Genomic DNA, 26,927 nt, shown 5'->3' on the forward strand with positions numbered 1-26,927 from the left:
AGCACAGTTGTAGCTGGCGAGTGATGTACACGTGATGTTGCGATAGACTCCGTAGGGGGAGGGCTCTGGCATTAATCTTGAGCACCGGGGTTCCTTTAACGTGCTTCAAAACCTCCGCGGTCGGCAGTCGGTACCTTGACCTCGGGCTCGTTACAGCAGAACGGCAAGCTTTGGTGATGCGGTGTTCTTATGTGCGGGCGTTCAGTAACTGAACTCACCTTTCCAATGCTTCCTAAATTTGCCTCCTTCATTTTTAATAGATTAGTGTAGATGACTGTTTGTCGCCGTATGCTGGCAACAGCTACTTCTTTTCACGTGATTTGTGATAATAATAACAATAATGAGCTAATAAAAAAACACTAGGTACGTACAACATCTTGCACTAACCTAGGACTAATCTCTCTTGGACTAAACTCTCCTGCTTGAAAAGGAATATTTCTCATACGTCGTACACCCGACGCCAACGCGATGTCTATTGCGCTATGACCTATCGCAATAGTTCCTGTGGCAATTGCCTTCGCTAGCAGCTTAGACATGTTACCGCACGTGAACGCTCCTGTTGCCAGGCTGGGCTTATTTGAGAATATAAACGTGTATAAAAGCGCAAGCCAGGCCATCGCCGACGAGCGCAGCATGGCCTCACGACAGAATATTGAATCTAACTGCGAGCGATTTTGGACCTGCTGCGACAGATGGAGAATACATAATACATATGGTCGAAACCCGCTCTGCGCACGCAAAGAAGTGATAGCTTAAAGGCGCGTTGTTCTTTTTGTTTGTTTTTTTATCTTCAAGTTAACTTTCGGGCGTTACCAATCCCTCCTCTTAATCCCAACCAGACTATCGCGAAAAAAAAAGAAGGAAAAAGCAAAAGAGAAACATGGCAATAAATATCATCCACTTGCACCTCAGCGTGGAGCCAAGGTTTCGACACGGGGACTTCACACGTCAGTTCAAAAGCCTGTCCCCGTGACGAAACGTTGTCTCCGCGCCGAAGATTTCTTCGCACGGCTATACTGCCGATCACTAAGTACATGTTCCGAAGGGAGAGCAGTTTTGTCTTGTTTTTCATCCGGGTGGACGTATAATCTTTTCGTGCTGCAATATACGTTTCTCGCAGCAATGCCCACCTCACGGTACGCCTTTCCAAGGATATGCGCCTGTAGTTCCTTCAGATAGCCGAGAGAGCCTTAGCACTTTCCTCCACGTTGGTCACTGTGTATATTTCAAAGAACCGCTAACCCTTTGCATGCAAGAGAGCCTCAGAAACGCGAAGCCACTCTCATCGGGTAATCCGCTTTCGCGCTCGGCCATCATCGCCCTGATGCACTTCAAGTGCCGTATATATTGGATTACAGCCGCGCCTTCTCGCATCTTTTTTTTTTTTTTTTTCGCCCACCAGCTTTCGCTTCTAACGCACTGCTCAGCTTTAGCGCTGCGGTCAAAGATATCGTCATGGCGCAGCGGATACGGGAAATGCGCAATCGCCAAAGCTGCGAGGTATTGCTGCTTCTGTTATAGCTTGGACATCAAACGAGGCAGTTCATAGCCTGTTGTATTCCGCTTCTACTGAAGCCAGCGTTAGGTACGAACGGTATGCAAAAATGTGAAACAAAAAGAAACGGAGGGGGGGGGGGTGTTAGGTGGGATATGGGCGACATCGTCGCGCGGTTTGAATTTATGGGCAAGAAGAATGCCAGGTAAACGAACTGCCTCGTTTGAAAAACGACGCATACGACGTCGACAAGCATGCCACACGATGACGTGCGCAGTTCTTTGAACTGAATAACTATACATCTACTACTAGACCAACAATAAATCAGCTGTAGTTGAAATTAATTCAGGGACCTCCGCTCCGTGAGGTTGACCGTCCGTCCGTCCGTCCGACTATCTGAATAGCTTTCTTTTTGTCTGTGACTCATTGAGTTCGTTTTTCATGATAGGTGTATCGGTTCGTTCATTTAACATTCATTGTTTATTGTTCAATCGCTGGAGTTCCTTCGCGTGCACCGCGACAAATATTCTTAAAACATTTGCGCAAGTTACATATGCAGCGCTGTATATAAGTTCTACAAAGAATTCATTCAGAGCGCTAAAGAATTCTAATTCTAATTCAAAGAAAAGAAAAGCTGCAGAGACTCGGCCCTGGCATTCTCCGCTGTTCACTGCAGACAGCCCGAGCACATCTTGCGCTGCATCTTAAAAGGTTACGCTCCTTTAATGAGGCAAGGTGCAGACGAGGCAGGGTGGTTGGAAGCGAGGCCCGTTCCACTGCCCATTCTATGCCCACAGGGCCAAAGCGAGCAGAGCCAAGTCAAGAACGAAAAGGCACTTTCCTATTGTACCGTTTCGCGCCGTTCCCCCGCAGCTGTTGCGTGGCTGAAGGTGTTTATCGATGTTTTTCGATTCCACCACCGCTTCCCCTGTTGCTGGGCCGTTTACTGCCTCGTAACACGCGCCGGACTTGCACAACGAGCTGGAAAACAGTTACTTCCTACCCGTTAGGCAACCGATCGAAGCGCGCACGGCGGCGAATGGCGAAATACTAGAGAAAAAAACAAATGGAAACCGCAATTACCGCGTTTTCGTAAGCATAAAGGCGTTTCCTTTATTTTTTTCTTTCGTGACGCGTGTGGTGTGGGAGCGAAGTTTGAGATGAGACGTGACAAGGACGTATACGAGGCACAGGAACGACACCGATAACGGTAGTGTTCACTGCACGCAGGCTCCCCCGCCAAGCCGCTAAGCTGTAGGAGAAAGCGTTTCATTTATATTCAGCGAGCATGCTATGCCACGCGCGTTTTATTTGCCTCTACACGAGAGGTCCAGCGTATTCTATCGCCAGTGTTACCGGCGTTGTCTTTTGTCTAGAATTTCTAGACTTTCCTTTCGCCATAGAAGGCATAGCCGCTTCGAAAAAAAGAAGGGTTCGTCTTTTCAAACTGCACACAGCGCAACGCGAGGGTGCACATCAACTTGATATGCCAAGTTTATGCACGTTGCACAACTTAGCGCGTTTCCTCTCCGAACCAGAACAAGTAAACTGAAAAGTTTAAATACGGTGTACAGTTCTTTTATGCGAAGCATATTACGAGGGCTCAACCCAGCTCCTCAGGCGCGGCGGTGACCATGAAATCACGTGACACCGTGACGTCACGACAGAGGAGAAGTGGCTTTGGCTCAACTCTTGCAAGTCGGGCTGGGTGGGAATCGAACCAGGGTCTCCGGAGTGTGGGACGGAGACGCTACCACTGAGCCACGAGTATTTTTTTTCTTTATTATGAGCCACGAGTACAACGCTTCAAAGCGGTACAAAAGCGCCTCTAGTGAATGCGGTGTTGCCTTAGAAACGCGCTGTTTCTAAGGCGTGCGTCTCTTGCTCAGGCGCACATTTCGTTGCCGCGCCGAACGCTGCTTTGCTCGACGCTCACCGCGTCCAATGCGGGGCGCGTAGTCGCTGCCCTGTAGCCCATTGTCTTACACCCCTTGGCGGGTCGACGGGAACGCTGTCGCGTTCCACTCTTGAAGGCGAAGAAGTAATGCATGAGTTGTTTCTTCGTCTAGCCGAACCAAATATAGCCAAGCAACAGCAGTTCACCAGGCTAAACAGTGGTTCAACAACTAAAATAAAGGCTAGTATGCTTCGCATCCTGGGCTTAACCTTACCTAAGCCACAGCCATTTTTTTTTTTAGTCCTTTGTTGATTCCCGCGTGACGAACAGGTCTGCACAGAAACTTCGCATAGAATCTCCGTGCAGAAGCACGCATGACCGCTCGCGGAACTCTCGCGACCTTCCTTTTAATTAAGGAAACCGCGGTGAACAACATCGCTGAAAACTGTTCCCGCCGAACAACGCATTAGCGAGTGCGTTCGAATGCACGCCATCTGTGAGTTTCTGAGCTTCCAGGTCGCGGTGGAATAATTCTAGAATCGCCAGCGTTCAGAACTCAACTCGTCCTCGCCAAAGAGTTGTTTTTATGGCGAGTCATCTTGTCCATCAGTGGCTACGCGGCTGACGCTGGCGCTCTTGTTCATTTCAAGTTCTTGCACGCTTCGACCTACGTACTTCCTTACTTCGTTCCCGGTGCCGTGACGGTGCAGCACGTGCTGTTTTCGTATTCAAACTATAACCCAGACTAACGCATCGCCACACGCATCGTGCACGCTGTGCCTGTAGCACGGTATCATCATCGGCTTTTTTTTTCTTTTTTTGTCTTTTTTTCCCAGCTGTGAACCATCTTTTTTTTTCCTTGCGGTCGTCTAGTTGAAGCCTATTGTTTGTGTTGTTCATCGTTAACTTACTTTTTGAACCGCCGGAGGAGTGCTGAGATGGAAAGCCTCGGGGGCCCTAGAGGGCCCTACGAAGTAGCAGCCTCAGGGCATTTGCATCTGCGCATCTTGTCCCTGCAAGAACGTACCGCGACTTCGGTGCAGTAGCAAGAAACTTCGAAACGCAAGTTTCTAAGCAGCGACGACGACGATGATGATGATAGACATTTCGCGATCATACTGTAACTTCGCATCAGATGTGACAATTTTAGTCCTTAAATGTATACAACAATTAAGAACCCTCGGGTCATGAGCGCGGTAATGGCTTGCTGTGGAATCTTACCCGCTTTGTGGTTTGCGTGCCATCTCGCGTACTAAGTGCCATCTCCTCAACATTCATGCCTGCTTGCCATGGTCTCACGGATCCGCATATGAGCGAACGAAGTTTACAGAGAAAGGTATTTTCATCTTTGTTTTTCAGTTTAATCACGCCTGCAGCAACCGTACCAGTTCCTCCGTCTGGCTTTGCGCATTCATGCGCAGACTTCGGGAAAGGGACAAATCAACATTCAACTCTTTCCGCCACTTGAGTCTCGGCCATAATTATACTACTTTATGCCGTCACATACACATAGCTAAGTTAGCTCAGTTGCAGTGGCGTATATTATCACAAAGGGCGGCTGCAGTTTCGCTGGCATTATCGTGCCAAATCGGTGTGTTACCGTCCTCAGAGAAGAGGCAGCCCAGTAACTCCTGCACTGTATTAACAGCGGTGAGCTAGGGCTAACGTCGCTCTAAAAGCTCGATGCGTGATGTGAAAACGCCATAGGAGGTCCCGAATAGCTGTACAGTGTATCGCTTAAGGCATCGGACGCGCATTTGCATGCCGCGAAAAGTTGGCAGCCACTGTTCGAGCGTGTTGCAGTTGCGGCTGCTTGTATAGGGACGTTTTCTTCGCTTCTAAACGAAGAAACTGCCGCTCCCAAGCGAGGCTTCGTTTAGAGCTTTAGAGCTGGTGGTGTGTCTCAGCTGTACTGTAACGAAGCCTCCTTTCTGCGCTTCTTCCTGGCTCCATTAGCATTCAAAACGAACCTGGCGGGCTCGCCACTGCTTTTCACTGCACGTGGCAGGTTCGTTTACAAGCGATGAATATATATATATATATACATATATATATATATATATATATATATATATATATATATATATATATATATATATATATATATATATATATAGAGAGAGAGAGAGAGAGAGAGAGAGAGAGAGAGAGGACAGTGCTACTGAAGTAACCTAGTTACAGTAGACGTTTGCTGCTGGTATTTCTATGTAGGTGTGCTTTGTTCAGAGCATAACGTTCACCAAAGTGCGTAAAACATTAAAAATGTATACAGGCAAAAGCAACTGATAGTCAAATCTAAGATTTTCTCCTATGCTTGTTACAGCCGGTCATTGGCTCCCTGATAGAACTCATAGGACAGGTGAAGTAAAAAGGGAAAGAAATCTTATTCAGTTTCTTTCTTTCTTTCTTTCTTTCTTTCTTTCTTTCTTTCTTTCTTTCTTTCTTTCTTTCTTTCTTTCTTTCTTTCTTTCTTTCTTTCCTTTCTTTCTTTATTTCTTTCTTTCAAGTCTGTCAGCCTCATCCCCGGCCACCCGCCTTCTGGCGATACCTTACATATAAGTTTGAAAGCTACACTCTCTTTGAAACAAGCACGTTTGGTACTACTACTATTGTTGCTGCTCCTACTTGTTACAGAAACAACTTGGAATTCGGGTCTCATCGAACGTCAAGTAATACACGTTTCTAGAAAATCGCAGAGCAGTTCTTATGAATTCAGATAATCTTAAGACTTCGGGCACAATCGGACTGCGTGAGAGACTGTACGTGCATTGACCTCGTTTGGCAGCGGAGCTGCGGTCTTCGCATTATCAAGGCTGCCGCGGACAGCCTACGGGTCTGCTCACTTGAAATGCTGGAAGAAGCGCTCTTGGAAGTCGAAGAATGAGCGCTTCTCTAATGCAAGTTCGGCAGCACGATCTTTTATCGGAACCTCTCTGCTATCAAAATCGAACTCTCCTCTGCCCAGGAAGCAACACGACGTGTGTTGTACTCCGGGTGGTATACGGGAAATACGATGCTCTGCTGAATGTGGTTGCGCTCGCGCTTAAATACACTTCTATTCTCGAAGGACGTTATACGTTGGATGCATTTCCTACTCTGTTCATCTAACTCAGCCCTTTTTGTGGGGCGCCGTTCTTTGAACTCCGCATCGTCTGTCGCTGCTCGCGTCGTCTCTCGGTTCATTGTTGACGTGGCGTTCGCGTTTTTTTGTGCGCGAGAGAAACCGGAGGACCTGGCGAAACCACTCGTCTTTCTCTGCACACGAGTCGGCGCTTCTCAAAAAAAAAAAAAAAAAGCCTTGTGATCATACATGCCGTACCCGTCGTAGCAAGGAATGCGACGATAGCACTCGTTTTCCCTGGGCCACCAGCTAGAACTTTGAATAAACTTTCCCCTCTCTCTCTCTGTCTGTCTGAGAAAGGACAGAGCTACAGTCCCTTTCCGTCTTTTTGCCGTTTATTTATTTATTTGTTTTCAAGTTCCCCTTTTTTTTCGTTTTTCGCATCATCAGTTGATTGCGCGCCAAAGGCGTGCGCTTCTTCGCTCCAGCACGAATCGAGAACCAACCCAGCGTGACAAATGGAAAGCGGCGGTGCACGGATGAAATGAGGGGAAGCCAGCTATACAGGAGTGGGTCCTGCGAGGACTTCGTTATCGATTCCGTACGTTTCGACCCGCCGCGTCGGAAGCTTCAATAACGCATAGCGTCGCAAGGAGAAAGCGACTCTATCTAGGCGCACGTTTGTCGATCCACGCCTAACAAGACTAGCGGAATGTGCTTTATTAGCCGCGGCTCGGCCGGTATGCTTCCTCTGCGGACTGAGGCTACTTGGAATTTGGGGTGCGCCCTCGCGTTCCGCTCGATCCGGCCGCTTCCAATCAACCGGACCCTGGCGTGCTTTAGGACCTCCGCCAAGATCTCATATAAGTGTCACGGATTCCGTCGTGCTTATACGTGTATGTGTGGTGTACCACGTATAGACAGCACGGTCGAGAGATCTAGCGGTGACTCTTCTCGTTAGTCAACCCTTGTTGAGAGACCGCTCGGAAAGATGGCTCGGTTGTTCAGGAAGCGTTACTCTAACCAAATTAAGTATTGTGGCAGTTGCCGACTATAATAGTGTTTCTTCTTTCTTAACGTTTCACCTACTGGACATACATTTTCTTTTTCCACTGTTGGTTTTTACACAAAATATTTCCTTTTGGGTTTTGAGCTCTATTCATTCATTTCTGATTGGTTTTAGCCTGCGATATCTATGGGGGTGCGGGTTTCACTTCCATTTTTATTTGGGTTTATTTAGCGCAGGGGGCTCAAATAGTTACCGTAGCGAAGGGCCCCGGATTAATTTTGACCACTTGGAGTTCTTTTCCGTCCATCTAGCGTTATCGCAGCTGCCATAACGTTGTGCAGCTAGTACCTCAGTCACAAGGGGCACTTTCAATACCGATCGGGCTCGATCGCGATATAATGTACCCCGTACGACTAGTATACACAACCAACGCCTCCTGGATAGCATAAGGCCGGTGCATTTCGATCCGTGACGTCATGATACCTTAACCGACTACCATAGAATCTAATGGCGACGCTCCCGAGTAAGCCGCGGTGCTTTTGACGTCACCACTTTCGTCACGCCAGGATTGGCAATGGACATTTATGTTAAAGTAGCATGACGCAATAAAGCAGAATGTTGCTAATGCCTGCTAATTGTGAGGCGTTGATATAACACGGTTCATTGTATCGCGCTATATGGATCCGTTTATCCTTAGTGGTGTTGGAGAAGTTGCGAAAAGGACAGCAATATAGCGCATACGCGGCGTCGCGCGACCACTTTTCCTTCAATGGGCGTAAGTGTACCTCTACACAAATCGAATGTGATTTACTGCTTGTCGTCCTAGATGTCATATGTCAGATGACACAGGCAGCCGTGTAACAACCTCCGTTTGAAGATGTGATCCTTCTTAGAGCGAGTGAGTCTTCTTATAGAAGCCGCCAACAGCTTCCGCTGCAGTTCGTAGGCTTCGCCTTGGTAAAGTGAGCTTTATTAGTCTTGGTGTATAGGAACTCACTTGTTGTCGATGTCAATGAACATTACGCGTATTGTTCAGAGTACCGCGCCTCATCAGTAGAAAACACGTGGTCCTCCTCCGTGAGAGAGTGAAACGAGGGAAAACTTAATTGGCTTAGCGTTATCACCTGACAAACTCCAGATCAGCAAATGGCGCAACAGGTAACTAAGGCGCGCAGTGTTAAATACGCTCATTTATATTATGTCCTTGTGTGCATCAGTACCAAGCTACTCATATTATATATACAGTAAGAGCCATATCCTTGTGCATATGATTAAACAAACTAAAATGTAATCTGAGGCAAGGGTTTATGGATTTAGTACGCGTTCCGGCAACTGTTACTCAAAACGCGAGCTCTCACCTGGTCATTGCCTCCACTCGCGATAGGCTTCCTGTTGAGCGTTATTTTTTATTCTTTTTTTTTATTCTGCTGTATAGCAGTGTCGGCCGCTTTCTGTTTTTCGCGCAATGTTAGCCTCGAGGTTTAAAAAAAAATGAGCACACGCTGTTTCATTTCCCAAATGCGCGCAATCACTGAATTGAGCAATCCAAAGCAGCCACCTATATAAAAAAGGCGTTCCAACAACCAGGCAACGTTGCCACGACACTCAAACACTGTGCGTGGGCACCTTCGCATTGGGCGCTCACCTCGGCCAACCATATCGCGAAACCGCTTGTTCGCAGCTTGATCCGCAAAAAAAAAAAAAAAAAAGGAAGAGAACGCCAAAAACTCATGACACCGGGGATTGCCTAGTGTACTGCTCGCCTTCAACGCACGGGTGGATTCACATCAAGGCAAAAAAAAAAAAAAGTGTGTTCGCAGTTCAGTTCACTGTCGTAAACGCGCAAGGTAGAATGCAGACGACTCAATCGGGTGCAAACGAATGCTTTTTCTTTTTAAGCGCCTAAACACCGCATTTAAAGAAAATAGAAAATAGAGGGGACTTCCGAGACTAGAGGTTTCTCGAAACTGTAATCGCGGATTGCTGATTTCGAGCAGTCTGCATCCAGGTGTCGGACGTTTGTATAGTCTCGTTCTCCTTGGAAACCCGAACAACCTGGGTGTACAGTCTTTCTTTTTTTTTTCTTTCTTACATTCTTCTTTCTCCCTAGTTCGCCATACTGCGCTTCGTTCTGCTCTCGCAGCCGCAATCGCAGCTGGCCCAGAATTTCTCGGCAAACAAATGCATTTACTGCACGCCACTGCCGTGTGTTACAAACTCCAGGGCCCCTATGTACAGATTCGTACTTTTTTTGTTGTTGTTCTTTTCTTACTTTTTTTTTCAAATGCGCTGCAACAAAAGCGTTTCCGAGTGCTTGCTTTTGGCGCCTCGGCTAAACGAGTTGCTGCTACGCTCTATATATGTGGGGCGCTTTAAAAGTTCCCTTTCCGGTAACGAAGTCTGCGGGTGCTTCCGCTTACCGAGTTATTCTGCGTTCACTCTCTCTAATGGCTTGAACCTTCAATGGCTGGAACGCATATCTGTCTTCTTCGGGACATTGTCCTTCGCTTTGCAGTTCCGCATTTTTTTTTTTTTTTTAAAGTAGAACGCGTCTGTCGCTTATCAACGAGAAGCGAGTTTCCCTCGTCCGGGTGCCGTTTTTTCGTGGAGAGAAATGGGGAGCTGCCGCGCTTACGTTCTATGAAGTCGAAGGATAAAACCAGCCACAAAACGCAAAAGGAGAAGAGGTGTTCACACCACAACGACTGGACTATCAACTAAGCTTTATTAGAAACGGCATAGTCCCAGCAAGGCCAGCAGAGCATGCGCAACATTATGAAGTCCTGTAGAAAGTCGCAGTAAAGGCTCGAGTGCGATTGTTTGCTCGCTACAGCATTTCACTTAGCCTCAGTGTTGCATTGAGAGGTTACAAGCACCGGACGTTAAATCAATCGATAAATCAATGAAAGGCACTTCAATCAATCAATCAATCAATCAATCAATCGATCGATCGATCGATCGATGAAAGTCACTGGGTTCAGCGTCCGTTTTCTCTAGTACTAAGTTTCACGCTACACCACCCACATTAAACAGTTCTCATATTGCGGGGACTCTATACAAGGATGAGGCTGCTGCGCAGCTGAATCACTATATGTACAGAAACTTTAAGCATTTAAGCGCTTGATTTTCTCGAAACTGAAACGCATACATGTTAATCATTAGGGTACTAAGCAACTTACCCGCAGAATCGTGTCTGGAACGGAGTCTATTATTTGAAGAATAAAGAAACTTTCGAGCGTGCATGCGCTTTGCCTCCAAGAAAAAAAAAAAAGAAAGGAGCATTAGTGGAGAACCGCCGCTTTTGTGTTTTCTGCGTCTCGTCTCCCCCGTTATGGTTCTTTTTTTTTTTTACGCGCATTCGACAGCTTGTCCCCAAAAGCCACCTCAATGCACCTTATCATCGACCGGAAACCTGAGCTACGATATCGTAGCGATTCCTTTTTCCGATGCCATTCCTTTACGCACTTCGTCATTGGTCAGAGCGTCGCTCCCCCACTGCGGGATCAATGGGATCAGCCGGCCGTGAACGCTAAACCATAAGAGTGGCATTGAATCGACTGGACGGCATCGCTGTAAGATCGCGGTTCTGTTCTGTTCACGTCTTTGCAATGCCTCCTTTGAATTGTTTCGGTCTTCAACTTGAGCACGTCTTGCGCCGCATTCAAGCGGACGTTTCGGGAAACGCCTTTGTCACGGCGCAGTAAACGCTGACTCTTCGTGCCGGCAGAAGGAACGATCGGTATACTGCTCTGGGTCGTGCGGTCCATTGTCCTGCATTGCAACTGCCGCATGAGCAGTTGCAGTGGTGTCACTGCGTTTCTTCAGCCCAAGGTTCCGGCGTCGCTCCGTGTTGTCAGGTGTGTGTACGGACGTCTCTTGTTCATACTCGTAATCACTGCGCCAGCTGCAGATGCCTAAACGGCATCGTGTCGCAACTGTATGATGTACTGACGCGCATATCACCCCGTCTGAAGGACACGTACCACGAACTCGACAGTGCTTGGAAGGAATCATTGTCGTTACACGTCGCCTAGCTCAGCGTTTTTTGGCGAGACTCACTGACTGTTATTTCTTCACCGTGACCCACTGGTGTTCTGCCGGCTTTGACCTGCCTCGAACTGTAATCTGTGAATGGGAAATAGCAGGGCTGTCGCTGCTTTTTTTTCTCGCGCTTAATTCTCTTTTGTCTCACTTGTTGCCACTTTCAGTGGACGTAAACGGCTTTCAGCTATAACGAGGTATAGGTGTGAAAGTGAACAATACACAACCACCGCGCAGCCTCGGATGCTTGCGCCCTCTGTAGCGCAGCTTTCCGTACGCAAGACAAGCAAGAATTAACCACAGTTCTTGCAACTTCCCTTTGCTTAGCCCACAAATTAGGGTGTGGCGACAAAGTCTGGCGCGGACAGCGAGCTCTCTTTCCATCGGCACGGTTGCCGTGTTTACACGTGCACGTCGCTGTCGAGGTCGCGCTCTGTAGTTCATTGAGCAAATGTTTGCGGGCCTGCGAACGATGGTGTTCGCGCGCGCGCGTCAGCGCCCTCGTCGCCTTTTCGGGTAACTGCGTCGCTGCAACACTGCTGCTGCTGCTGCTGCTGCTTCTGATCACGCGCTTTCTCTGGTGGCTGCGCGTTCTCCCCACCTCTTTGACTCCGCGGCTTTGTGCAGGGCGCCTCGAGCTACGATGACTCGACTCGTGTGCCAGACTCTGTTCGCGACGCGCGACCAGGCGGGTTGATCCTGTAGGATGTTACGAGCAAAAGTTTAGTGGCGATTATTGTTATCGCTTGTTTGCTTTTCTCTCTCTTTTTTTTTTCTTCGTGTAACTAAGAGAGTGCAAGAGCACCTTTCGACACAGGACCGTGTGTCACCGGTGCCGCCGTCGTCCAGTGTCGTGGTTCGTGCACTAGCCTAGCGCGGAACGCTCGCAGGAGGAAAAAACGAATTTGGACTTTCGTCTTGCTGAGATCTGCGTACTTTTATGTGACTATCACGGCCTCTGAGATCGGGCGATGCGAATATTGGGTGCCGCCAGATCTCGGACGCCACGATAGAATCGTATAGATGTTTATATATAAAACGAGTTACTAGAGGGAAAATGTGGACCTAGTGTCTACAGGAGCTGCAAGTATTGCGGTTCAGTCAGCATATATAGGAATGACAAGTAGCGCGTGGATTGTCCTGGCTACAAACGCCTGTGTGAAATTGCGAACTGATCGTGTGCAACGAAACATCGCGTTATAAGTGCAACAATTCGCAGGGATTATGCACGTGCGGAGATTGTTACTGCCATCTGCGTTTAGAAGGAAAAAAAAACAGTGATTGCTTAAAAATTTAAGCGTGTGAAGTCCTGACGGAGCGAAATAAAGCCAAAATCACGTCTGAACCCACGAGCACGAAGAATAAACAAATCCGTGCACTATACATATTATTCCCATGTAGCTGAACGACCGAAGCATCAGAGTTCAGAATCAGGATAATGTTTTTATTGATTAGGTGTAATGCGTGAATGAAGGTGCAGAAGGACTTCCTCAACTACTTCTTAGCAGGATAGTAGTCTACGTGTGCTACGACGATGTAGCGCTCCACTACGCGGGAGTGAAGAGCGCCGTCTGTTTCAGCACAGTTCGATGCTTATTAATTTAAGGGAGCAATAAAAAAAATCACGATAAATTCGACTGGTTTCTTCAGGCGCTCAACTCGGTTAGCAGCGATGCGGAGCCCTCTCGAGATTTCGAGATTAGAGCCAGATCGAACCTGCCGGCAACCGAACGTTCAGCTGCTGCCGCACGCGTGATCGAGATTCCGTTGGATCTCGGTCGCCCCCCCCCCCCCTCCCCCCAGCTCAAAGGTGACAGCGCCTCCGAGCGCTCTGAATGAACTTCGCGAATGTGTCCCGAGCGTTCGATTTGGACCAACCGAATGTAGACCGCCCCGTGGGAACGCTCTATAAAGCCCACCGAAAGCGCCCAGTCGAATGACTATAAGTGAAAAGCGAGGTAAGCGAGGTAGCGCGGCTGGTCTCGACGAAAAGTTTCGAAGAAGCGTTGGCTGAGCGACCAATATATGCGCGGCGCAAGAGAGTCCCGTGCGAAACTCCTGGCGCCTCAAAGCTTTGTACATTGTGAGGGCAATTCTGCTGACTTTCCGGAGCTTCGCAGTTGTCATAACTGCCACGGAGAGCGCCATGACAGATTCTTGCGGCAACTTTTTCTGTTGCCCAGCGAATTGCCCAGTGCTCTGTGAATTTTCACAGTGGACAGCGGGAGCGTTGTCCGAGCTTGGAGTCTGAAACAATATACAAAATGCCGAAGCAAGGGATCTTGTTTACCGAACATGAAAGAGAGAGAGATTAGAACGCGTTTTAAGAGAGCGTCATCGCTGCGAAAAATTGTTGAAACAGAACGCCTCTGTCCAGGTTACTGTGTACGAATGCCTCCAACGACTTCTTGGCAGTGCATGCTGTTTTCAGTTGGTGAGTCCTTTCAGAGCCCGCCTGAACGGCCCGTCACAAACCTGAGTCCAACACTGCCGCGGTTTTTCTATGCTCGCTCCGCGATGTGCACAGTCTCGTTCGGAATGTATTTACTGGCGCATCCTTCATTTTCTGTCTTCCTTTATTTCTTGAAAGATCTTCGCACTGTTACAAACAAAGCCTACGGCGCAGCCTATAGTCCACTTAAACAGCGCTTTCGCAAAGCTTCCCAGCTTTCCTTGTGCACCGTACACCGGCGGCGTGAGCCATTTCTTCTGCAGCCTTTCTGCATGTGTGGTCACGTCTCCTTCGATGCGGACACGAAGTCTTGCGCAGGCAAGGCATCAAGGTCATCGCCAGAGAACACCGGAGCCGTCATACACCGCCTCCCTTTTGTTTGTGTCGTAACACGTCAACTCTCGGTGCGGGAGCTCGCTGCTCCACCCCCCCCCCCCCACCCTTCACTCTTTCCTTTAGCTATACGCCTGATGACAGGGTGTCTCCCTGTAGTAGGCGATGGCGCCTGCTACCAAGACTAGACGGGCTGGATCGCCATCGATCCAGTCGCAGATGCCTCTTCTTCGTCGATATCTTTGCATGTTTACTGTTCTGTTGCTCTGCCTTGTTCTCGTACGGCTGAAACCCTTTTCCTTCACGTAACGGTCCCCCCCGCTCTCTTTCCGAGTGCGTTGATGTCTGCACGCAACCTAAGTGTTAGGCGCTGCGGTATCCGACGGCTACCCCCCTTCTGTCAACCAGCGTGTGTAAGTGGCTTTCCGGCAAGGGGAATTTCCACGCATGCGCTACGGTCATGTGCAGGCGAGCGATCGAATTACAGCGTCGAGGTGCCGGTATACAGGCAGGCGCCGGTATACGCAGGGTGTCTCAACTATCATGCACCACCAAGATTTAAAATTGTGCGAATGCCACGTAGCTGGGGTAATGTTGCTCGCCGTCGCTTGGAGATATTCGAATTATTTTTGGCAATTTTCCATATTGCATAGTTGGTCTTAATTAACCAACTTCTTAAACATTATAATTAAATTAAACGTGTCAATGAGAAAATTGTAGAGCAACGTGAAAAACTCCCGATACACCTTTCTGGTGCTCCGTACGTGCTACATAAAAGTGTTGTTCCGAGCTTGAAAGAAGCCCGCCAATACACGCAAAATGCCTCGAGCGGCCAGTCGCGCGGCAATTTTACGTGTATTCGCCTGCTTCTCTCACGCTCGAAAAAAAAAAAACTCATTTATGTAGCACGTATTGCGCGCCTATAGTGCGTGCCTGATTGCACACGTCACGTCGCAGCCGTCTCGCTGACTAGCGCGTGCGTCATTGGGCTGCGCACGTGACAGTGCGGAGGAGGTGGCGCCACGTCATAGGCGCATGAAATGAGCGCGTTGATGACGTTCCGAAGTCTACAAACGGTATAACGCTTTCGCATTCCCACACGTAAGCAGCCTTAAAGTGTCGACCGAATTTTAAGCTTAGTAGTTGCTGTCGCGCCAGGTGTTGCTGCGCAGAAAAGCGGGCGCGCGCACTCTGCGCATTGACGTCACAGTGGGGGCGGTTGTGGGCGGCGAATGACGGAGAAGCGTGCACGTTCTTGCGTCTCGCGAGAACGACCGCGCAAGTACGTCACTGCGGAAGATGCGCGCGCCACTGCACCTTGATGAGGAGGTCGCCTTAGTGCCACACGTGTACCTTCCCATTGCGGCTCGTTAAGTCTTGCGAGAAGTCCAGCCCCCGATTGTGTAACTTGGGGCGCTATAACGTAAAACTATTCCAAACTTTTCTATTCCAATTCTGCTATCAGCCCTCCGCGATTGGTCAAAAACTTTTTTCGACCACCCCCCATTTCACCTGTCTGTCACGCGACGTTAAAAACCGCAATACCTCCCCATCTGATATGATGTATGCACACTGATTATGCATGATTTGGCAGAAAAAAGAAAAACAGTTATTTCTGATTCGACCCCTTTTCGCCATTAGCCCTCGGCTATTGGTAAAAAGTTTTCGGGATGCACCCACTTCACCTGCCTGTCACGCGACGTCACAAAACCGCATGAACTCACCGCGTCAAAGTGACGTGTACGCGATAAAGATGCATTAATATGCCGAACAAAACTGAATTTTTTTCGGAATAGCCGCAGGCTGCCCCGTTCCGAAAGGAATAAAAGATAGCTGCCGCCGATCGCTGAGACGCTGGCTACTCGCACCTGCCGGAGAGCATGGGTGTATTTGCGTATAATAAAACTTCTTGCGTGACCGTGTAACGTTTTTAAGCACTTTCGACACGTTTACTACCTCATTCTGCCAACTCTTCTTTGCTGAGGGTCAATTTTAGCGTCATTCTTAAGCTTCCGTTGCATGCCGCCGCGATTTTCCACCAGCCACCACAAGCTATGTAAGGGAAAGCCGACCAATCGCAGACGCCGGCACCACCCTCTTCATCCGGTTATCGGTTTTCAGTGCACTGGCTCTGCCCTAGTGAATTCCTCTCCACTTGAGCGTTCTCCTCGCCTCTTGTCAGCCAATTAGATACAACAAGCCGCTCAGTGTTGGCAATGTTATTCGTTTTTCAAGCAAACAAAAGGGATCTCCTATGAACGAGGAGAGCGTTTGATTGGTCTGTTCAGACAACCCTATGGGTGACCGCCCGGTGCTTGCGTCGGTGGTTACGCAAATTTGACGTCAGGAAATTGGAATAGAAACATATTGGAATAGTTTTACGTTATAGGGCCCTTGATGCGTTACCGATAAGCCTTACAGAGAAGTCCAACCCCGACTGTATAACTTCGTGTATTACTAAATGTGCAGTGACGCTTTCGCCTTCCTGTGTTACAACAGTGCAACACCTGCTGAACTTTTTTTATTTCTAATAGTTTTAGAATAGCTTGGATCCTCGAGCCTGCCCAATCAAACATAACACTGGGACAAAAGTGCGATAAATTTCACCCTGGCGGCCATAGTAGCAGACATAAAGCACAAAAAATTACGCAGTGGAGCACGCTAAACATCGCTCAAGGAGTCAAGCCGCGGCCATTCCCACTTCTCAAGACTGCTGGGTACGCAACAAACTGCTAATTTGTTCCGAATGCTCGATTTGGATTTTAATAAACACCGCTTCATAAATACGCAGTGTTACGACAGAATCTTGCTGACAATACGAATATTAGGAAATGAACATCGTATTATATTAATTGACCAAACGACCGTTGTTTATTCGAAAAGTATACGATATGTAGTCGCATTAGAATCGTTTTCGGCAGTATTGGGCTTGTATTGGACTCGGTCTCAAAGATTGCTGTTCGCGTACCCCTACTTTTTTATTTCTCCCAGCCTGCAAAAAAAAAAAGAAAGAAACTGCACGTACTTTGGCACTGTTACCGTCTCCTTCTATCTATAACAATGGCATACACCGAACGGTTCAGGAACAGCAGTTCGATTGTTTAGGACGGCGTACTTTTGCATTATTTTACCCCACAGCATCGCAAACTAAAGAGGGTTGAAACCATATAAACACGTGTACCACCATGATGAAAGGGCACCCTGATGAAAGCTCTATCCGTGAAACCTTTGCTAAAAGAATGCGGAGAGCAAATTATCGGCCACAACTGCTGAATCGTGAAACGCTGCGGACTAAACGTGCTGTCGACAGTGGGACAAATGTCATCTCATGAGGCCGCCTTCCATCAATTGTTCGTAGCACGCTCACCACGTGGTCCCCGACTTTTGTGCCGCTTTCCACAAGCCGCCCATGGATCGGCGCCGTTTGCACCAGTCGCAAGGAAGGACCAGTGGGCAATAGCAGTGAAATCGTCCAGGGCATAAAACTGGTTCCACCTTACGTATTTCCCAACAAAGTACTCGGCTAACAACAGGCGTGTAAAGATACCGGGCGTTTCTTAGAAGACTTTCAGTTAGATTTAAAAATAATCTAAAACAGATAGCGCAGTTCTAGTCCTTGAGCCTGTCTACTCGAAGAGACGGATATTACTTGCACAAGAAGTCGAAGTGCCTAATCTACTATTTTAAAAAGTTCACTAATTAAATTTCTAGCTAATTACCTTACGTCACATATTGCTGTTTGCAAATTTTAGCTCGCGAGACTGCTAGGCATATCCGCTTGAAAAAAATTAGGTGGATGGCATCATTTCCCAGATATGCGTCATCAAACTTGCTGTAAAAAATGCACCGCCGTTCCACTTACTTTCTCTATAACAAAACCGCGTATTATGCATTGAAGCATAAAAATGACTGGACCGCCTATGTGTTTATCCGCAAAGTTCGGGGATTAATATATCGAAAATTTATGCCATTCTGAGCATTCGTTCCAATGGAATCTGCCTTGCGAACTCCCAGGGTTTATAATTTATAAATCGCGATATGCGCTGTAGATTAGTTATTTAAAAACATAATTAGTGAAGTTTCGTCAATTATTCAATTTTGCACTTCGATTTCTCACGCAGATGATGTCCGCCCGTTTCTGCAATCCAGCTCAAAAAATTGTAATTGCGCTATCTGCCACGGATGTTCTTTTTTTTCTCCCTAAATTATCGAAACACCCCGTATGTGAATCCTCGTTGACTGACCGGTCGTTGCAGTCACTTTTAACGTGTGCGAGATACGACGGCGTTGCCATGACAACGCGCTCGCCACACGCCCCGCAGCGGCACTTGCGACGGCGCCTCTCCTTTACAGTGTACCAGAATACTTGTTTCTAGTTCTTGCTTCTAGTTCTTTCTTCCAGTTCACTGTACCTCCGTCGTCAACCGGCATCCCAGTGTGCCAGACAGAAAAAACGTCCTTGCCCCCCCCCCTCCCACCCCACCCTTCGGCGAGTCGATGTTTGTTCTATCGCTTCGGGGCTTCTCCTCATCCGCACACTCATTCACAATATAAGCCAGCCTCATGCCGAAGCACCGAGACTGCAAGCTCGGCTAATTAACGACAGGGCGGCTTCCGTGAGCAAAGTTAGCGCCAGTTCGGCACAGGCGACGCGGCAGAACCCGTATGCCCGCGGAGAACCTTGGGCGTTCGCGCTATTAGCTTCTTTTCCCGCCTTCCCCGGTGTAAGGCAACGCGTCGTTTCTTCGCTGGAGCGGCCCACCGATTCTGCCTTCATATTCTTTTATTTTTTTTTACGGCTCGATCGGCTCACGCTCCGCTTCTCCCGCTCAAGATATCGCGCGGCCAGTATTTACTCTGTCCGCCCGCTGCGAATAACTCCGGACTTGTCTCTGTGTCGGCGAGGAGGCGACCGAACGGCGCTCCGTTTCATTGCCCGTACAACTGCCGCCGGGCTGTTTGAACAGTGTCGCTGCAGTGACGGTCGTGTACAGACCTGGGAGACCGATTCGGTCTCTGTTGATCTTCCGTTGTTCTCTGGCGACTTGGTTTAGTCAGGCACGCCGCTGCGGCAGCCGCGAGTCTCGCCGAATAAGCCCTGCGATCTGCTGTATTCGAGGTGTTGGTCGCGGAGGATCACGTGAGAGCTGGACTCGACCAAGGCCGCAGGGCACAACTCCGGTGCGAACGTTGCGAGAAACGCGGGCCTGTATTTGTGACAGGGTGTGAGACCGGGCTGGTTGGTATTCCATGCTGAAGTGGCAAGCGCGAGAGTGGACGCGGGACACTAGAAAGGCGACAAGGACAAGCGCTTGTCCTTTTCGCCTTTCTCGTGTCTCGCGTCCATTCTTGCGCTTGCCACTTCAGTCTGTATTTGCGAATTTCTTGTCAGATATGCGTGCAGCGGTCGTCACGCACGTGCTACATTTGCATGCACATTCTTCAGCATAATAAGCAAGATTCGCCGTGTTGGGTAGCACGTGCGTATACCGTGTCCATAAAGCAGAACTGCTACTCAGAGCTTGCGTTCCAGGGATATAGATGGAGCGACGGGTGGACGGATATTATAACATCATCTTCTAAACAAGTTCTTTTTTTTTCTCTTGCACTCATTATTGGCCCTTATGACATGTGCTTCGTTACGGGCAGCAAAAGAGCGCTAAACAACAGGACTAGGAGAGGGACACAGACACCAGCGCCCTCTCCTCGTCCTGTTGTTTAGCGCTGTTTTACTGCTCGTAATCATGAAGCAACTAGCCCAAATGCGTACTCTTCTACTCATGTGCTTCGTGTTGACGAACCACCGAACCCGATAGTAAGTTAACAACCTTAAATTTATTCTATGATTTGCCGACTATTGTGACGCCAATATTCCAGCTGGCGAACGTCTTTTGCTCTATTCTACACAGCGTATTCGTTGTACCTTTCCGGTAACAGTTACAGCGCCCCTTGTCAGCATATACTAAACGCCCTTCTGTTCTCCGTTCTGCAATCTCAAGTGTGCGATAAATGTTCGAGACTGAAGAAAAAAAAAAGGAATGTTGACTTTTCTATGTTGATTTGGTATTACCAGGCGCTGTACAAGATGTGGCAAGATAACATGAGACTGCTATGTTCCTGCATGCCTTACTAAATTATCTGAAAGTGTCTTGAGCGCTCAAACTAAGTACAATATTAAAAAGGCACTCGGGCAAATTGACAATTAGTCGCCTCAGAAAATTACTAATTTTTTCAGTGATTTACTTGGAAATCTTTCTATTATTTTTTTCTCCTTTATAAACTATACAAATGTGAAAAAATATGTCGCTTACAATTACTGTTGGTTCTGTTGCCTGCCAGCTAAGCACTGCTGCTCAAGCCCTGTGTGGCTTTGGTATGATTTGTACATTGTTCTTTTTCTTCTTTGTAACTTCGTCGAATAAAGTATTATTATTGTTATTATTTCTGGTCGCGTCATTCTGGAGCGTGCTAAACGCGCAAGACGCAATAGCGCTAATGTGCTCAGCCTTGAGCGCAAATGCGGAGACACGTTAGAAGAGGCGCACCGAGAGTATGCGAAGGCATCGCTGTTTGTCTCTTACCATTGTGGCGACTTTGCTACAGGCTCTGAGGAACACGCCACGGTGATGCTCAGAGACAAACTCGTACCGCAAAAGGCGTCGCCTGCATTGACGAAGGACCAAAAAAAAAAAAGAACGAAGGAAGCCAGCGGGAAAGGCCTCTTAGGGACCCGGTGCCTCCATTGGTCCAGTGCTCGCTGACCGGCTGGCTGTGATGCGCGCCTAACACGTAATGGCGCGGGCGAGGCATTCCTTGATCCACGACCGCCGTCGACGCGAAGCTACCCACCGACAGCGCTTGTCAGTGTAGGCCTGTCGCTACCTGGCCAGTGATTTAGAAAACATGTGTAGAAGAAGTATCAGAGGTTGCAAATCTTGCAATAAAATAAACTTTCTTTTTCTTTCATCTCGGTCTGTGCCCATCGGGTGCACCTCCAGCTAGTAATTTTCTGCCTCTCGTCTCATCGTTCAACGTTTAGTGTTTGACGTAATAGTTCTGCGGAAGCCCGCAAGGTGGAGAGAAGTAATTAATAAAGGGAAAATGAGACCCACCGAAACGTAGCGTTGTTTTTACAATGCATTGTTTCTACGACTTCGTTCTCCTTAGGCAGTTATACATGGTTCAGCTTAGGCAACAACACGCCGTCGTTCGTTATGCGAGCCTGTTTCGCACACTCAGAGGCGCTATTGTGCCTTACTTTTATTATTTATTTACTTTTTACTTCGAAATGGCTCTGCTTCGCATTTTGTGCCGCGGTATACCTGACACATTGTCAAACCTGCCGAACGATGGCTCATTGTGTAAAGCGCGACACAGCACTGAAGCGATGTTCCGGTTACGCGCCAGAGGCTTGTATTTTTCATTTTCTTGGGAGGCATTTAGAGCCCCGTCGTTTCGCTCCCTCATTGCCCACAGCCGGGACTCAGCGGACATAAAGACAGCGTTCCGCCCTCGGGCGTTATATCGCAGCTTCGGTTTTGGAACGCAGCGAGGAACATTGAGATTCGGCTGGGACGCTTACTTCGCAGTGCAGGTTAAACAACTTCAAGTGAACCGAGCTCATTCGGTGTTTACTTTTGTTCTGCCACCGTGGTCACCTCTTTCGGCGTAGTAAGCACGTCTTTCGGCCGGTACCATATAGCGTCGAGAACAGTAGCTTCTGCCGTCCACCTGTAAGCGAGCTCGAGAGCTGCCGTGGCCGGTTCGTTGAACCGGCTCGTAATTGCGAATGCGGTCGCAGCCCTCGTACACGGACAAGAGCTGCTTCGAGGATTGGAGCCAGCGTTTGTTGCATTTCAATTAAAGCAAGTGAGGTCGTTCCATCGGTCTTGCCAAGCTGGTAGCTACGGCGGTTCCCGCCAGATTGCGGAAGTAAAGCAGCGTCGCATTCGGTCACTCCTTTGAAGGGAGACCGCTCTGGACCACAAACTGCCGATTTCCCTGTCGCACAATACTTCAGGTATATCCGCCGTCAGCAAAATAGTTACGACGCACTCGACGACGGATTTCCTTCTGCTCTCAGCAACAAACGTCACACGCCCCGTCCGCCGATGAACAGTGGTAGAACAATTGTCGCCGGAGCCAAGGTTTCTTGTTGCACCAGTGTTCATCACATCGAGCGTCCATCTTCCTGTGAACCTCTTTGTTTAGATTCCCACTGTTCACCACCATTCTACTGACACGCTATGTATGCTGACGCGTTGCACGCACTCTCCCGCGCTAGACTGTACACCTATACACTCGTTAAATCTCGTCACGCCTTGCTAACGCTCCGTCCATGTGTCACCCGCACGTATAACCACCCACTCCCCACTTATTCACCGGCGAGATGGGAAAGGAGACGTGTAATCGCGCGCCGTATCACGTCCAGGTCGTCAGGTTCGTGATGAATGAGTGTCGTTTTCGCTCCGTGTACCGTCCAGAGCACGCAATCTCCCCGAGGGTGGTTCGCTTCGTATATATACCGTCCCCACGCTGTCGCGATGTAGGCCCACAAAGCGTCGCCGAGCAGCAGCACTTTTTTTCGGGTGTCGACGACGCAGTACTAAGGAAGACTGGGGCAAACTCCTGCCGCGTCATAAACGGACGACGTCTCCGTTGTCCCGTGTGTAGTCGCCGTCTTCTGTTTGTTGTTTTCCTAGTGGGCCCACTGGTCTCGCCGCTCAGTATGTTTGAGCATGCCCGCTTCTAACGATGGCCATCAGACGGCATTGTTGGGATACTCTTTCAGTGTTGTGCACGTTGGACGCTGCAGTGTGCCTGATGGTCGCGGTGTAACGCGGATTCGCTTCGGTGGCATGATAGAAGCGTGCTTTTGTACTTATAAATTCTATCCAAAATCGCTGCACAGACATCAAATTCACAGTTATTAGCATGCCCCCTAGGTTTACAGGCAACAGTTTAGCGATGTTTGAAGTTACTGTGTCTGGTAATGTTTAATGTTTCTGGTAATCTTCTAGATTAAGAAAGAAAATGGGGATAAAAAACATACATAGGCGCAGGTACAGAGAAGAAGGCACAATGCAATGTGTGCGTTGCGCATCCGTCCTTTTCCGTGTTTGTGTCTTTCTTGGCGTTCATTTTCTAAATATCATAGACACGTGCAATCTGCAGAACGAAAGCAGTCTGCCTTGACCCTACGAAACCCAAACGTCATTCCACGTGAAAGAAAATCAGAACAACCTTATAACCCTCATTTCTGGTCATAGATAGCGCACTCGCGCATAGAAAAAAATATGGAGCGTTTTGTTTCTAAATTAGTATAGTAAATCAATATTCAGCAATTAGTTTGCTGACCTGTCCACAACTGAAATTCCGCCCCAGCGTGTCAGGAACTATACTACGTGTATCTGGTTAAATTTCACTCGTCTAAAGCAGCCTTTTTCGACATCGCTCAGCGTGACAAAAACGATACAATGGGCTTTCTGTGATACCACAAAGCTACGGCAGAAGTTCAGATGGAAACCCGTTTTCAACGCCTCACGTTTCGGCGCCATCGAATTATAAGTTAGTTTGAGGCTAACAACGTTGCCCTCCGTGCAAATTGAGCGAATGTACTTGCGTTACAGCGTTCTACAGCAAAGCATGTAGGCTCGGCAACGATATTCGCAGCGGGCTGAAGGTGTCTTATTTCAACGAGTGATAGGACATTTATGGCGGACGCTAGGATGACGCAACCTATATAAACGTACGCAAGCCTATACCGCTTCCCTCGAGCGTTCAATTCTTCCAAGCTGCCAGGCTTGGCTCGCACACCACGTTCCCATGGGGCGAGGCGCGCAGGGATGCAGCGAAAGATCTAGGTATACTAGAAGAAAGACTTCCCGCCTGCGGCCTCCTTGGAGATGATTATCATGAAGCACGATAACTTAATGGCAAGAAGAAGACAATATAAAATTAAGCTCGCGCGCGTTATCACTAGCGCTCGATCTAAAATGCAGCCCTTCGGAGTCTTAACTCTGAGGGCCTGTATAACTTTTCTTTCCTCCGCGACGAAGTGTCATCAATATCTGTGCCACGGTTGGCGAACGTACTCGCTATAGGCGCGGATCCCGAGAGACTCGCTGCTGAACGAGCCGGGTAGAAAGCGACGATGTAGTTTTAGACTAAACTTTCGCAAGCACTGCGCGTCGCAGGGTGGGACACCTCTACCGAAATTATTATACGCGCGTAGAGCCGCAACATCTTTCACTGTGACGGCGCGCTGAGGCGCACGCGAGCGACTGTACAGCGTCATCGAGCGTATACGTGAAGGCGTACGGGACAAACCAACCGAGGGCCGATACAATTCGAGACGCCGTATAGCAGGCGCGTGATAAAACGTCCACGAAAATAAGTTTATAACTCGGTGCAGGGAAGACCGAAAGCATGGCACCGTATGTATAGCGCACGTAATTTGAGCCGACTGATTTCTGAATGTTATAGCGTGTGCACAAGACGATCGATATGGGTACCTTGGCGAAACCGCTCGGTGCAGCGTAACAGGCGCACGGACAAAGAATAAAAGCGGTATACGCAAACATGGAAGTGATAATCTGGGTGCCAGCTGTTCCTCCGCGGTGTCTGTGAGCAAGTTGCGCTGCGTTCACCGCATTGGCGTGATGGTATATCGACGAACCCGTATGCCGCAAATTTGGTCACGGTGACGGGCTCCCGTTTAATGGTGACAAATTTGGGTTCTTTGATGGACACTTGCGTATGATTACGAGCGAGCGTTCTTGCATTTCGCCTCCACCCGAAGGCGACCTCCGTGCTCAGCACCGGGAGCCTGTAAGCACTTCGGCGAGTGTACAAACTTAGCGCGAGCGATTCAAATCGCTCGAGATGGCCGCACAACTACAGGGTGCGCTTCGAAGGCCCGCCACTTCCTTCTCATTGGCATCCGCCTCACTGCTTCCGGAATGCGCATATTTTGCAAAGAGAAAGCGAGAGGGGAGGTGTTAGAAGGGCTTGGATAGAAAAAGGGCGTCCGCTCGTAATAAACTCGCCCCCATGACTCAACCACGTGCGAAACTCCGGTACAAGTATATGACGCGCGATGTGGAATTGCAAAACGGCACAGTGTCGAGGACATGCGCGCATTTGTGATGATTCGTTCGCTTGTTCCAATGAGCGCCACTTTCCTTTCGTTTTCTTTTGTTCTCGCTTTTTTTTTTTGTTGTTGTTCTCTTCCTTCGGTGTCTGCGCATCTCTCGAGCGGGTCCCACTGGCTGCCGTAAAACGAAACCGGATTGGGCAACGCGAACGCCTGCCGCATTCTTCCAAGCCACACCGCGAGCGTCGTACGAAGGTACAAAAACGGCACAGCGTCAGCGTCTTTCTCTTGAGTTGCCGCAAACCCCTCCGAACCCTCGTTTCTCATTTCTCTCCCTCCCTCCCTCCCTCCCTCCCTCCCTCCCTCCCTCTCTGTCGTTGATTTCGGTGACCCGCAATCGCGGGCCGTCCCGCGGCAATTTTCGCATAGCGACCACGCCGCCGCCCCTCGGGTCTGGCGATAAAAGAAAAAAAAAAGGGGGGGGGGGGCGAATGCTTGGCTGCATTATTTGTTCTCCTCTTCTCTTCATTTTTTTTCTTTCTTTTCGCGCTCCGCGAAATCCATTTCGCGCTCCTCTTAGCTAAATCCGTGCATCGCGCTCGAAGCCACAGGTGGTGTATGCATCGACCCAGCGCCGAGCTTTCTCGGCGATTAAGTTCTGAAACTGGCCATCTTTCCTGTGGTTTTTTGATAACGTATAATGCGACCACCGAATGTGTACGCCTCGCTTGTACGCTGAGGAGTCAGTAGCATGCATACCGCGTGTTTATAGCGACTATTGAATTATACTAGTTTAAAAAATATGGGATTCAAAACAAAAATTACAATTTTAAAGACCAAGTTCACCGAGACTGAATGACCAGATAAAATTTAAGCAGGTGTATGAGTTAAAGATTTTTTTTTTGACGGCATATAGCCGCAACGAGCTGACCAGCTACGACGGAGATGTTTTATTCGCTCGAAGTATATGTACGTCGTAACTGAGCATTGAACCGTCGTCGCCTTCCAGTGGGAACAGCGCATCCGGTTTCTTCGGGAAGTTTTGTTTTTCACTAGAGAGAAACGGTATTAATTCTAATGCGAAGCTTTCGCTGTCTAAGAGAATTAACCGCCACAGGCGTCGAAACCGTGCGCCTGTCACCACTACCTACACATAGCTAACTAGAAAAAATAATCGCATCATTTAGATTTCAACATTGCGAAGGATACTCTTGCGTTTTTTGTTACTATCATTATTATTATTATTTAGGATGTAAAAACTTCCATTTACACCAATGCTTTCAAGCTAGGGCAGCAAAAATTCCGTCATTTTGTCGAGTCCACTGCTTCCTTGACAATAGAGACGTTTAGCGTGTCCGGTATTCGGGCAAGCGCGGGCGGTTTTCCGGTTTAGCGGGGGCGTAAACGTGAGCGGCCAGATTGGTGGCGCCAACTGGTGGCGCAAAGCTCAACCACACAAACACAGAGCTAATTACTATATTCTACTTAGCTGCTGGTGTAAATTTTTGACAGTGGCGTAATCGTGTTCACAATTACGCCGCTGC

At 48.6% G+C, this 26,927-nt stretch overlaps 1 protein-coding gene and 1 long non-coding RNA gene across 2 annotated transcripts in view; one reads left to right on the forward strand and one right to left on the reverse strand.

Moving 5' to 3' along the window:
- Positions 1–26,927, forward strand: part of LOC135921280 (17-beta-hydroxysteroid dehydrogenase 13-like) — a 128,704-nt gene that overhangs the window by 75,809 nt on the left and 25,968 nt on the right. The window lies entirely within an intron of this gene.
- LOC139060112 (uncharacterized) overlaps positions 4,304–26,927 on the reverse strand; it is a 141,646-nt gene continuing 119,022 nt past the window's right edge. The window contains exon 4 of the long non-coding RNA XR_011514607.1: positions 4,304–4,405. This is a non-coding gene — a long non-coding RNA (uncharacterized lncRNA). The remainder of the gene's footprint in view (positions 4,406–26,927) is intronic.

This window comes from Dermacentor albipictus, chromosome 5 (assembly GCF_038994185.2).
Source record: "Dermacentor albipictus isolate Rhodes 1998 colony chromosome 5, USDA_Dalb.pri_finalv2, whole genome shotgun sequence".
In the NCBI taxonomy this organism is placed as follows: domain Eukaryota; kingdom Metazoa; phylum Arthropoda; class Arachnida; order Ixodida; family Ixodidae; genus Dermacentor; species Dermacentor albipictus.